Here is a 15,114-nt window from a genome sequence, read left to right on the forward strand (position 1 = left end):
TGTGTATACCTCAGTCAATTCTCCATTTTTTTTTTAAGATTTTATTTATTTATGTGACAGAGGGACAGCCAGCGAGAGAGGGAACACAGCAGGCGAGTGAGAGAGGAAGAAGCAGGCTCCCAGCGGAGGAGCCCGATGTGGGGCTCGATGCCGGAACACCGGGATCAAGCTCTGAGCGGAAGGCAGATGCTTTAACTACTGCGCTACCCAGGCGCCTCTCCATTTTCTTAAATTAAAAAACTTCTTGTGCTTGGCATAAATTAAAATTGGAACAACACAGAAAAGATTAGCCTGGTCCCCACACAAGGATGACGCGCAAATTCCCGAAGCGTTCCATATTTTTTATCTAAGACCAAGAAAATACACAAATGCTGTGAAGAGCAGCTCCAGTTCAAGAAGGAGGAAATCAAGACTCTGCCAAGGAGGAAGAAACCAAGAAATAAAACTCCTTCTCTTTGGTCTGTACATAATGACCTCAGCAATAACACAGATCACTTATTCAATAAAACAAACCTTTACCTGCCAAAATAAAATTCTTAAAGATTACTATTTAAGAGTGCAAAAATTGAGAGATGTCCCTTAAGTGATGTCAGTTTGCTTATTTAGCGTATTTTGAAGAGATGTTGAAGAGATGTTAATTTCCCGTTAATGTCCCAGTTGACTTGACTAGAGACCAGAGCTCCGTCACCCACACCTCCCACAGCTCACTCTCTCTCCCCCTTCCTCCATGTCATTTCTCTCTCTCCCTTTCACTTTTTTGTCTTCTTTGCGGCTTTGCTTTCTGAAACATTACGAACAGGTGGAATCATAAAGAGGTAAAAGAGAGATAAAATACATTTGTGTATGTAGGGAAGTTTTGACTTGATGGAATTTATTATAAAAAACAGTACCCAAAACTTCAGTCCCTGTTCTGCAACTTCTAGCTATTCCCTGAGCTGGACTCTGGTTTTTACAAGTTGGCTATATTTCCCAGAACTCACTTTCCTTAAAGTCCTGGGCTAGAGTTTGGCTACATTTGAGAGGCAACAGTGATACCACAGCCATAAATCTCTAACGGTCTTTTAGGAAGGTTTATAAAAGACAGACACAGAACTGCCCAGCGTGGCAAACTTGTTTTGCTTTCTTCTGTTTTGCCTCCTGGTCTTCCTCCTGTCTGCTAGCCTCAATGACCAACAGCCACCTCAGTGACACCATCGCACCCTTGGCTACGGGCCCACACAGAGGCAACAGTTTTCCATAGACTTCTCTGCCAACTGACCTTAATGGTCCATGCCTTTCTTCCCAGGTTTCCCTTCAAGGTCACACCTGTCCACATAGACTTTGAGAAGCCTGATTTTAACTTTTGTCCTCTAACTGCTCCTCTAGTCCTTTCCTTACCCACCTTTTCTCACAATTATGTAGTGCCTTGTTTCTATTGTAAATTCTTATTTTATATGAATCAAAATGTTTTTGCTTCTCTGGTATTACACGGAAATACTACCTTCACCCAACTTCAGTTTTTACTTCTTTTAAGTTATTAAAGTTTTAGCTGGGTATATAATTGTTTGCTAAAGACTATATTTCTTAGCCTCACTTACAACTAGACCCTGTAACTAAATTTTGTTATGGGCAAAGATGTATGCAATTTCTTTTATATACTTAAAAAATTGACTTGGTCTCCACATCCTCTTTGTTCTGTCCAATGAAATGGATTATGACATATGGTGATGCGACTTTTACCATGTAAATGAGGGCCGTTCTAATACCATGGCAGAACAACAAGAAAGAATGGACCCAGGTCACTGAATGATCTCTGGGACCAAGTTATCCTGCCATCTGGATCTCTCACCTCTGGCGAGTTATGTGGGCATTAATAAAATTATATCCTATTTAGGCATATTAGGGATTCCCTTGGCAAAAGAAACTCAGCCATACACTAAATATTACAGGCAATACCATAAAACTGTAGTGATTTTTATGGCTTTTCTGTGGAACTGCTCAAATATTCTCATGCTCCTACTTTTCCTCCATGAGTCCCTCTCCTGTGAGTGCACAGGCATATGGGCACACGTGCACAGATACAGAAAAACTGATAGGTAAACACACACATGGGCCAACCATAGAGAGACAGGCATAAGGTCACAGACCAAGGCAGAGTTTATATTAGAACCAATTAGGCATGGGCCAGACCTTCAGCCTTATGGCTTTGGCTAGTGATTCCTAATGAAATAGCTATTTTGACCAAGAACTGTTAAGTTTCTCCAGGAAAGCTCATTCTGCACAGGGCTTCCTTGATCGTGCTGGAGTTAGGCTAGTACTAAGATCAAAGTATTTTTTTTAAATAGTGTACTTTCAATAAACATGCATTTATTACTTAGTTTTTATAACCTGGGTTATGCACATCCTCATTGTTCATTTGTATTTGGTTTAAAGTTTTGAAGAGCCACCTGTTTTCAAGGAAGAAAGAATGTCGATTCAAGTTTGGGTTAAGGCCAAGTTTCCCAAATGACAAACTTGCTGGCAGCAATTTAGCAGCAGAAAGTGCATCCTAGAGCAGGAGAGAGCCGCCACATCTATCTTTAGTATGAACGCCCAGTGGCTGTGCTGTCACCACACAAAGTAGTAGGGAAACAAAAATGAAAGATACTATCTCAGAAATAAAGAGCAAGGTAGTGCAGGAAACCCAGATTTACATCAAATGATTCTTTGGCCACATAGATGAGTTGAAGTAATATGCAAAAAAATCTAAGTTATTAGAAATTGTAGCAAAAACTGCAGAAGTCGTAAAGTGCACCTGCGAAGCCACGTGTAATGCTGGATTGATGCTTGTGAAGAGACGAGAGAAAGATAAGATGTTGAAGTGAGTCCACAAAGCATGAGACACATATACTTCACATTAAATAGACTTGAAACACTAGAATGCACCGAGTGGTTAAGATAATTAAAGGGGAGCAATTGAGATGTAAAGACGAAGGTGAATGCTCTCAGTGAAAGCCTGCAGCATTCATTCTCCCCGTCAAGGATGGAAAGCAGTCTCTGTCCTGAGAGAGAAGGTGCTTTGTGCCAAGCCTTCACCCAGGGCTGCCTAGCAACGGGCTCCTCTTCTAGGAGGGCAGTGCATAAGTTAATCTCTTTGGTAAGCATTTGTAGCTATTAATTTAATTAGCAAAGGCAGCGTAGCATGAATGATCCTGGTGCAATAGCAAAATATTAATGAAGATTTTGAAATTCTAACCTTGAATAGGCACATTGGAGACATTCCCTAGTCATACTGGGCCAAGGGAAACTCATTTAAAAATAAAAGTATTGCAGAAAACCTTCCCTTTACAGTTAAGTTCTATGGGGTTTCAGAAAGAGACTACAATTTAAAATTTCTTCTCTCTTTCTCATTGCACAGAAACATTGTCTGGCTTTGAAAGCGAGACTGAACGAGATTTTTCTAACTCTAAAATTCTGTGAATCCCAGATGCCTCTCCCCCAGTATCCTAGTTTCAATTGCACTATTCCTTAGAAGACCCATGGTTTTACCAACATAACTGTCTTCAAGGCAAACTGTGTTGGCTGCCTTTCAAAGGCTGGTAATGCTCTTCTTGTTAGCTGGCTAGAAGGGCAACTGTTCAGTGATAACAAGAAATGTTCTAGGGCTTTGACTCTGAGGCTGAGTGTTCTGTCCCCACAAGACTCCTGCCCAGACCTCTTCATTTCAGTTTAATAAAAGACAGTTATGTTCAGATGTTTCAGAAAGTCAAGTTCCAGTAAAAGCAGATCACCTAGCATTTTATGTACTTTCTAACAACTTTTTCTTCTGGCAAAATGCTTTAATGGGATAGTGGATCTCGACCTTGTGCACACACACACACACACACACACACACACACACACTGTGTGGTAAAGCTTAAATGTTGTCTCAGGCCTTAACGAAGATACACTGAGGACAAAAAATTAAAACCTCCAAAATCCTTATTTTCCTCCTCTTTTATTTTTTTCCTAATTGAAGAGTGGAATTCAATAATATTCTAGTTTCTGCAAAGAAAACCAATGATCTGCTTATTTCTTCTTTGTCTACTACTATAAGAATGAGGCCCTTCCATTTTATGAAAAGATATGAAGTTAAAAAATTAGTTCTTTAGGATACTTGTGAACTGATTATAAACAGGGTCGAGGATGTTAGATGCCTGGAGAAAAATCTTAAGTTGAAAGGAAAGGGAAAAACAACCATTGCAGTAGCAGAGATGGTCATTTAAAATCATAAAGTCGATGAATTACCTCTGAAAATAAAACTTTTCCATAGACAGGAAAGGAATAGATATATGTGTTTGTGTCTTTGTGTATGTGTGTGTGTGTATTCAAATTCCTAACTCTATGAGTATGTTTCAATAGGATATACAATTATAAGAATAGAGTTATTTAATTGGAACTCACCTGGCTTCAATTCTTTACCTACCAACAATATCTAAGAAAAGAAACAGAGACACAGAGGCAAACGATTCCGTGTTTTTCAAGCCCTTGGTTGGCCAAAAAAACAACCAAATGAACCGATTTTTGAAATTGTGGATCCAAAGTAAAATTCTTATCAAGACATGTATTTGTCTGATCACTGAATGTATTGCTTCTCAAAGTGTGTTCTTGGATCAGTATCATCAGGAACACATGGGAATAGTTGAAATGCAAATTAATGGGCCCCTCTTCATATGTAAGGAATCAGAAACTCTAGGGGTAGGCTTTAGTGATCTGTATTCTAAGAAGCTATCCAGGTAGTTCGGACATACACTGAAGTCGGAAGCTCCGCTTTTGTCTATCATGGGATATATACCGTGCATCTCTCCAATAAAAGCTTCTTTACCCCAACATCCTGGGAACTATTATACATATAATAATCTTCCTACTTCAGATAGGTTATATTTAAAATATTTTTTAAAAATCCTGTTCTTATTTTTCTATTAGCGGAATTTTTTTTAAAAATTACAAAATTCCCACATATCTACAAGATATAAGAAAAAATATTTTTAAAAATGGCAACAAACTGACACTCAGAGATAACCCACAAACAGTATTTTGTAAAAGAAATGTTCTAGATGCATCTCTATGTGATTATACATGTATAATCATAATCCACAGTATTTGGGGGGGGAGAAGATTTTATTAATTTTTTTTTGCCAGAGTATGAATTAGAAATTCTTTCCGTGAACTTCTGCTAGGCTATGTGTAAGCTAAAGAAATCTCAAAATCTCTGCAGCATATAATCATGAACATCCCTATATTTTTTTCTTGATTTACATGAATGCTACAGGTCTTTGTGGCTGGCTCGAGCCCCATGAACCTTCTTATACTGGGACCCAGGCTGAATGATCAGACCCTATCCTTAATGTTCTATTTTTATGGTCAGGAGCAGAGACACACACTGAATCCTACAATCCACAAAAAGCTTTTGCTCAGAAGTGGTTCCCATTCAATCCCACTGCACTGACCAAAGCAAGTCCCAAGGCCACGGCCAGCAGTGCGGCCAGGAAGGACTCTGCCCTGCGGAGAAGTGCTGAAGGCACAGAGCAAGAGCTGGACTGTAACACCCTTAGAAGGAGGGGGTGGATTCTTAGGGAAAAGAACGCAGTCTGCCACAGGCATTTGTCCCCTTTGTGATTTTTCCCCCAGAGTTAATGTCACTATTGGCTTAGTTTTCTGCATTTCAGCGATTATACACATATTATTTCATTTCTTCACAGCCCTATTTTCCTTCCTTCAGGACTTTCACTCAAGCTGGTTCCAGCTTTTTCCTTTTCTTCACCATCAAATCACTGCTCTTTTCTCAGAGAACTTCCCTATCCCAAGACCATGTCACATGCTCCAGTTATATGCTTTTATTTCCTTTTTTAAAAAGACTCTATTTATTTATTTGTCAGAGAGACAGAGAGATAGCACAAACAGGGGGAGTGGCAGACAGAGGGAGAAGCAGGCTTCCCGCTGAGCAAGGAGCCCGATGCTGTTGTGAGACTGGATGCAGGGATCCCGGGATCATGACCTGAGCGGAAGGCAGACTCTTAACCGACTGAGCCACAGGCATCCCCAGTTATATGCTTTTAGACCTTACTTTTATTATTTAGCTGTTGTAAAAGTCAATAGTGATATCATTCAATAGTGATTATTGACTTAATGTTTTACTCCAAAAGTGGTTTCAAAATTCCACAAAGACAGGGACATGCTGATTTTTCTTTCCATTGTATCTCTAAACAAGGTGTAGGAAGAATAGTAATCCCATAAATATTTACCAAAAGGCTGAATAAATATTTTTATTTATTTTTTATTATTTTATTATTATTTATTTTACATATGTTTTATCCTTTGCAATATTTCTATTTCTTTTATCGTTATGATAATTTGGAAGTGATACAACCTATTTATTTATTCATTACTTTGTAACTTTTAAAAAATGAATCAATATTTATTAGTTTATTAGTGTCATCCTGAAGCAAACACTTTTATTCTTTATTTGAAAGATAAAAGAAGTTGTACCTTACACTTCCTCTGCCAATTATCTTTCCAGATTTTTGTTAGTCTATTTTGTGATGTTTGTCTCACTCCAATTTATTTTTATTCCATAGTATTTTATTCAGAAACTTTGAAATCTGCATTCTATTACATATGTAATTTCTAAAGAGTTTTAGATTTAGTTTTTTTGTTTAGAGAAAATTAAAACTTGTTGTTTATCCTTTATAATCCATGTCCCCATTTGTGTCTTCTCTATGTTGGGATATCTCTGGGTTAGTGCTGGCTCTCATCGTTAAATAGGGCTTTGTGGGAAGGGTGTATGTAGAATAGAACTCCTGAGTCTGAACATTTATGAGAATGTTTTTATGTTGATATTGTAAGTAAACTATAACATTGGTGTGGAATAGAATTGAAGCATGTTCTTTTTCACTCAAATTTTCTACACTTTATTCTGGTTTTTTTTAATTTTTAAAAATCTATCATTAATAAAACACTTTCATCTTTAGGGCTAATATACAGTTTTTTATTTAAAATCTTATGCCTCTATTTATAATGCCTGACTGGATGCTATAGGGTGAATTCCCATGATTCATATTTGACCCCAAACTTCCTTTCCATGTAATACGAGTTATCAATTATTTATAATTGCTCTCAGAATAAAGACAAAAATCTTTAAGATGGCCTACGCATCATCTGATCCCAAACTGCCTCTTCTGCTCAAATTTGCCAAGAGCAAACATAAACATTTCTGTCCCCAGTTGTTTAAACAAGAGGAGATATATTACTTTTAGCCAAAAGATTTCTCTAATAGAGACACTATTTTCATCAGGCCAAATCTACGGCCTTAGAAGTTCAATAAGGTTGAAATTCCCTGAACTAATAATGTCTCATCGCTCATTGCCACTCTTTCAACATTAGTCTGGGTATGACCGCCAGCATTCAAGAAAGAAAGGGAATCAAAGCTTGTTGTTCCTGTTTTTGAGATGCCATGTGAATCAAACCCTAACCTCAGTGGCTCCAACCAACCTCTTTCATGCATTCATTTTATACTTTCTGTAAAACCAGAGGCTGACACTCAAAATGGCCCTTCTCTCTTCTTACCTATTGTGCCCCCTGGGATACTGTTGAAATTACTTCAATAACTGGCGAGCAAGAAAAAAGCAGTGAAGCCATCTAGAGACTGGGCTTCAGACAGCTTCAGGAAGCCTGGGGTTGGTTGCTAATGTTTCAGCATTAGTTAATGTCACCTTGTCATGGAAACTAGCAGAAGAGCAGGAATTTGAGATGACATGTAACATCCAAGTATAGAGAGGCTAGAGAAATGGAAATATAGTCTTTCTTTTTAACTTCTGCTAAAATGATATTCATCTCTTTCTATCTTAAAGCATATTTATTTATTTACTAATATTCCTTTACTTATTTTTCTATAGTAATTGACAAAAATTTAGTTTTGTGTTTGCCACAGATTAGGCAAGACATTATTTTTTCTATTTTCTTTAATCAATGGACGTGGACTACTTTAAGCATCCCATTAGAACTCTAAATATAGAAATAGACACTATTTTTCTGGATACAAAGGCACATAACTAAGGCAGAGGCCCAAGTAGATATGGTGTCCTTGATATTCAATAACATGAACATCATGGGGTGTGTATGTGTGTGTTTGTGTATATGTACGGGTGTGCATGTGTGTCATCAATGAAAATAGTTGTGCCAATTAAGAATCAAAAAACTTGCCTCAAATAGCTAACATGAGGACATTTTTATCTCACATAACCCAAAGTCTGAAAGTAGGATACTTCCAGGCTTTGGCCCCATTTATTTGCTATTCTCTCAACTCTTCCTTCATTGGTACACAGGTTTTTATTCTTTTCTTCAGATGGTCTATTCTCATCATCGTCAGATGGCTATTGGCAGAAAACAAGGTGACGCACTTCCTTGTTCACTTCTAAGACAAGAAAGAGAAGACTCTGTCTCAGAGCCAGAGAATATAAATTTTTTCTGTCCAGCCTGACTGGTCCAACTTAGGTGAAGTGCTCACTCAGTATAATCATCAGAAAACAATATGCATTGATTAGCATAAGCCAAGATTCTTTAATCCCTGGCAAAAAAGCTGAGATGCCCGTGAGTTGGATGTGGGATCAGCTTCTCCTGAGTCATACGAACTACTTGGGAGTGGGTGGCTTCTGAAGAAAATTGGGATTTTAGGGGAGATTAGTCACTGTGAAGGCAATAGACAATGTCTCCTCAAAAGAAAGTGTATGTCTCATTTGGAGAGACTTCTGAGACCAACCAGCTGGTAAGTAAATGTGTTTATTTTCCAATATCTTATAGAATACAGATGATTCCCAACTTCCCAAAGTTTGGATGTAGGATTTTTCAACTTTACCATGTTGCAAAAGCCATACATAATCAACCGAAACTGCTTCAAATTTTGAATTTTGACTTTTGTCCGAGCTAACAATATACAGAACGATACTCTCTTGAGATGCTGAGCAGAGGTAGTGAGTCACAGCTCCCAGTCAGCCAAGCAACTATAAGGATAAACAACTGATACACTGGCAATCATTCTATACCCATATACTCATTCTGTTTCTCATTTTTAGTACAATCCTCAATAAATTCCATTAGGTATTTAACAATTCATTTTAAGACAGGCTTTGTGTTGGGTGGTATTGCCCAACTACAGACTAACGTTAAGTGTTCTGAGCACGTTTAAGGTAGACTAAGGTAAATATGATGTTTGGCAGATTAGATTCTTTAAATGCATCTTCAATTTATGGTATTTCCAACTTATGATGGGTTTATCAGGATGCAACTCATCATAAATCCAGGAAAGTCTGTATAGAATGATGATTACAAACTCAGCCTTTGTAGTGGCATGGTCCTGGATCTTAAAGATAAATCCATTGCTCAATTGCTGAATGAGCTTGGCTGAGTTATTCTTCTATAAAATAAGGAAACATTAATACCGCATAGAATGTTTTTCTTTCAGTAATTAAGTGAGATAATTCATGGATTAGGCAGTAAGTGCTGACTTTATTTTTACTATTAATTTCCCTTAAATTTCAGGAATATCATTTGAATAAATTGTTTCTTTATCACTTTCTATTAAATTTCCTAGAGCACTCTTCTTTCATTTAAGGGAATACTTCTTTTTTTACCTTCTACTTTATATTTAATTTTTTTATTTGCTTTAGTCTCTTCTTGAGAGACATAATAATCATCTTTATGTTGTACTCATTCACATCTGCACTCTGCTTCTAATCATTCATCTCTTTATCATTTTTATTTGCTTTTATTGTGATTTCCTTAACCCTATTCTACCATAACTGATTTAGTTTCGTGTATTATCAGGATTTCCCTCCTTGATGTTTCGAATATGTCTCTTCATTGAGAAAAGGTATTGTTTCTCCATTTCTTTCCTGACAGCTTCTTTTAAATTTACTTCTGTTGTCTTAGCATGTCAGCTTTGAAACTTCAGTTCATTAAATTCATATTTCATTATTTCTTGACATTGCTGAGTAGCAATTCTATTTGTTTTTGTATTTTGGGGACAAACCTATTCCCAAAAGGGATGCTTCATCTGCATGTAGCATAATAAACGCCTATCCTTATTTATTTGTTTATTTATTTACTTATTCTATATTCTTGCATTAAATTGGGTTCATTTCTTCCTCATTACATATTTATCTTTGATGGGGGTGGTAAACTAGGTCTGCTGTGGCTCCTTCAAATAATAGAAATTAATGATCTTTTGCCTTGCTTTGCTGTCTGATTTTTAAACCCTGCTCTTGCGTTGCAGGGATTAGGAGCTGCGGGTGTGCGGTTGTCATTCTTGTCTTCACTCTGCACTACCCTACCTACTTTGATGAATATCTGTCTAATCTTGTTCAGGTTTTCCTATAATGCACATTTCAAACAGTCATTACAGTGTGAATTCCTCATGGAGAGATTTGTGTTTCAAGTATTTCTCTTTTTAACTATTTACTAATTTTTATTTTGTGTTCATTTGCTGCTGCCATCTCATTGGACACCATTACATTCCGGAGAGTGTTCCCTATTCTTATCTTCTGCCAGAACAAAGTGGGCAAGTGTTGACTTTTAGTAGTTCTTCTCATCTGAGCATTGGGAGGTTATTTATTCACAGTAAAAATAAAATATGACTTGGGAACATTTAGAGTTTCTCCCCAGAGTGCACTCATTTCATTTATGCCCAATTTATTCAAGGTGTGATATATCAGTTAGGAATGTTCAGTGGGAAATAACAGAATAACAGACAGCACCAGCACACTTTCTTTCCTGAGTTAGTAGAGCAGTTTTCCATGGCCAAACTTAAGAGGCAGTAAGACAACAAGAGAATTAGTAGCCTTTTCATCTTCTGTGCTGGAGAAAAAGATTTGGTCTGCCTGAGCTAAAGTACAGTGTCTACTACAGGGGCCCATCTGATTTGCAAGTTACTTGCATTCCAAGTTATGAAGTCCGTGACCAAGCAAAAACAGATTGCTTAACATCTCCTGAATCTCTATAAATTTTATTCCAGACCATGTCCTCACTAAGTCTGTCTCTTTGCCTAGAATATCCTTCACAGCTATTCTACTTATGGAAATTGTACCAACCTTGAAGGTCCAGACAACACGTCAACCCATCCATGAACACTTCCTGATCTTACTCTTTATTCTTGGTCAGTTTCTCTCGTTGAGCTATTACTGCATTTTAAAAACTGTCTTTCAAAATGTTTTATTATCTAATAGGTGTTAAGATGATTTCTCCATGCTTATTATTGTTCCCATGAGATTGTGAAATACACTACGTTGATATTTTCTTTATCTCTCCCAAAACACATTGCGAAGTGCTTGGCACATAGTAAGTGCTCATTTTTTGTTTGCTTGTTCCAAGAAAAAGTGCTCAATTGGATACATCTTATTCAACCAGAAATTTCACTTATATTTAAAACCACTTCTTTGGGAAAAAAATAAGGAATATAAGTCTATATTATAGCTTGTAATGTTTCTCTAAACACTTTAGTTAAATTTATTCATTTAGATACTTTTGTTTATTTATTTTCTTTAAAAATATGAGTAAATGTCTATCCTTGCGTAATTCAAGCACTTCAGTTACTGAAGAGACTCTTTAGGAGAGTGGATGATTTATAAGAGGAAACGCAAATTTGATTCATCTTTTTTTGTTCAGTCTCAGGGTAGCTGTGCTTTATCAGGTGGAGGGCCTATTGAACAAGATTTCTTAGAGTTCTCCACTGACACAGAAGTCAGTGACATTATGTAGGGACCGTGTCTACAAATGATAAACAATACCAGGCTCCTTGTTACCTTTACACGTCTTTTTGAGCACAGACTAACCTTTAAAGCTATAAGCTACAATTTCCTGCTGTCTACTGTGCTGCTAACAATAGGCTGGTTCCCTGTGTTCTGCCGAGCTAACCAAATTCTCAAGTTCAGAGAAGAGAGATCAGGATTTCTGCTTTGTTGCTGCATTCTACCTTCCCTCTTTAAAGTCTTATATGTAGTTACATCTTGGAGTTTACATATTGCTGAACATTCAATGCCCTGGTTAAGGTAAGCAAAATCCATTATAATCCTTTCCCAATCCCTTCTGATTAAATACTGCTCCACGACTCTGCCTAAGTGAGAGCAGTGGGGCCAGTAAAGCTGCTTCAGCTTAATTGTTGTTGGCATTCTTTTCCACTTGGGACTTTGATGGGATGTTTCTCTTTGACGTTTTTTTACCAGTAAAACTGTTTGGAATTCCCATACACTTTGTAGGAATGTTTGCATTAGTTTGAGACTGGATTTCCTCCTAAATTAATTCCTAAAAAGGAAGTAAGACTCAGTCATGGGAATAAGTGGTGAGGATCACAGAGCACTAGAGGCCATTTTTATATGTTTTAATTTTTAAACGTTACAGGCTACTTCTGAGAATATATATACATTTCATATATATAAATTTATATATACATATTAATTTATATATTTATATATACATATTAATTTATATATTATAAGGTAATATACAAATATTATAATAAATTATAATACACTCATATTTACATATGTTTGAATAGTTTAAAGATATATAGAATGCATTTGGCTGTGCATACTGGATAAGAGAATATTTCGTTATTTGTATTGAAATTAGAGCTACAGTATCAAATATATAGGACCTAAGATTTTAATTTTGTTTTGCTTTGTTTGTTTAAATGATTTGTTGGTTTTTATTCAGTAATATAAATAACTTCTTTATTTGACAGTTTAAAAAAATTTTTCAACAAGATGGATAAAATACTTCAGTCTCATATGTGTGCACCTCACAAAAATAAGAAAATATTCCGGTAGCATACTCAAAATTAAAGAACAGGTTTTTATATCAACTCAAATTTCTGTTTGGTTCAATCAGAAAATGCCAGAGGACCAGAACTTTCTGGATAATAGAGAATGCATTAAGGAGGGGGGTCTTTAGTCTACTTAACTATAAATTGTACTCACTATAGAAGTATGTTAGAAAATGTAGCTCTATTTTTTTTTTTAACATTTTGCTGGCAATTCTCAGGGACAATACATATGAATGCTTTTGAAAATTTTAGCACCTGTTCTATTTAAGGGTGTAGTTTAGTTCCTAAAATATCCTATTATCCCTTAACAGCATCAAATCAGTAACTGTATATAATTTTACTTACAAAAGTAATTCAAAATGTCTATTGAATTAAGGAGCAACTTACACTGACAACTTCTAACTTGGAGCCTCTTTTATTTAGAATCCCATACAAACTTGATATTGTCTACTTTATTTTTCCTACAAATCAAATTACCTTAAGAATACAATATTCACTAACTCTTAGTCCACATTTTTATCTCACTTAGAAACATACCTCTTCAAAAGAGGTCAGTGACTTTCTGAAGTTTATTTTTGAAACAATTATTCATACGAATAAAAAGTATGCCTTGTTATTCCAGTCTGTGAAAAGACCATCGGGTGTATTTCCTTTAAATACCCAAATTACTATGGTTCACTCCCATTAGTCCGTGTCTAACTTCTTAAACAGTTAAACAGTCCTCTGCTCACATGTTAACACTGTTACCAGAACCTTTCCTATAGTTCTTTCCTAGTATCAAATTCAGTTTTTTGGGGATTCAGCCTTTCAACCTACAGCCTGAAGGTTTTCAATGTTTAGCAATACATTTTCAAATACTTTTCAGAAAGCCTTCTCTGGGGTCCAAAGTCAGTTCCAGGAGCACCGGATGAGAACTACTTTTGGATTTTGCCACCTCAAAGAACCTAAACTCCCCCTCACTGGGAATTTCCAGTGAGTAGAATTCCCAGGAGCTGGTAATTTTCAGTGAAAAATGTGTTGTAGCTTTTTGGTTTGGGTTTTTGGTTTTTTTGTTTTGTTCTGTGATTACATCCAGTTTAAGAAGTATCTAAAAATATTAATGTTGCAAATATATCCCTAAAAATCAAAGGCAACTTACACTTTTTGAAGAAATAAGGTAGACAGATGCTTTTATTAAAGTTTTGACCTTGAGATTTATTCCTTCACCATATCAGACCAATCAGGAGAAGTCAATATTGGAAAATGACATTAGATCTACTAGAATGTGTTCAAATACTGGTGTAATGTAGGTGTCTTACCTTCACAAAAAATGATTTATCCTAGCACTTTAAATGATAATCTTTACATCTTTTATCTTTAGATAATAATCCACAGACTTTAAAATTACAAATAATACCTATAATGTAAGAAGTCTACATGACAAAGTCAAGGAGCTCAGTTTAATTTAGCAGAAAGTAAACGGTCATATTTCTTTCAATGTGGAGGGTTAAATTGAAAATACAAGTAAATGTGATGGATTCCGTATCCTAAGGTCATTGGTAATCATGTAAAATACGACGATAGAGAAAAAGAGATACCTTGGTATTTTGGGCTTTTGTTGATTTAGGAAGTTGTGGTTATATTTGTGCATTTCATATTTATATTGATTGAAATCAAAATCACACAGTTTAAAACTTGATTTGTTTAGGCAAATTTACTTCACCTATAGAAAAACATGTTTTTTGGGGAATGAATTTTATTTTCAATTAACTCCAAACTAACAGAAAAATGTTAAGATTAGTCATAGAACTCCTGTATGTCTTTCAACCATACTTCCCAATTACTAAGTTTGCCACTTTTACTTTAGCATTCGCTCTCCCTATCTCTTTGCTCTCTTTCCCTCTATCTTTGTCTCCATGTCTCTCTCTTTTTTTTGATATCCCTAAAACTCTCTCTCAGCTATTTAGGGTATTGAGAGAAGAGCAAGACAGAGAGAGATAGTGAGATTTAGGAAGAAGAATAAAAACACTCCAAATACTATAGAGTACGCTCAGCTAAGAATAAGAATATTTTCTTATATAATTATGATGGAATTATGGAATTATCAATATTAGGAAATTAACATATAACATTATTATCTGGTATATAAACCATATTTAGATTTCACCAAGTATATCAGACTTTCATAGCAAATAATAATTATTATCATTATTCTAGTCCAGGAACATGGAATACATCAATTTGTCATGTTTCTGTAGTATCCTTTATTTTGAAACAGGTCAGTTATTAACAGAATGTCTCATAATTTGGCCATTTCTAATATT

General features: G+C 35.9%; 1 pseudogene; it reads left to right on the plus strand.

The window, feature by feature from the left end:
* Positions 1-244: 244 nt before the first annotated feature.
* Positions 245-343, plus strand: LOC121101923 (annotated as a pseudogene).
* Positions 344-15,114: the final 14,771 nt, after the last annotated feature.

Source organism: Ursus maritimus, unplaced genomic scaffold (genome assembly GCF_017311325.1).
Source record: "Ursus maritimus isolate PB19 unplaced genomic scaffold, ASM1731132v1 scaffold_11, whole genome shotgun sequence".
NCBI lineage: Eukaryota > Metazoa > Chordata > Mammalia > Carnivora > Ursidae > Ursus > Ursus maritimus.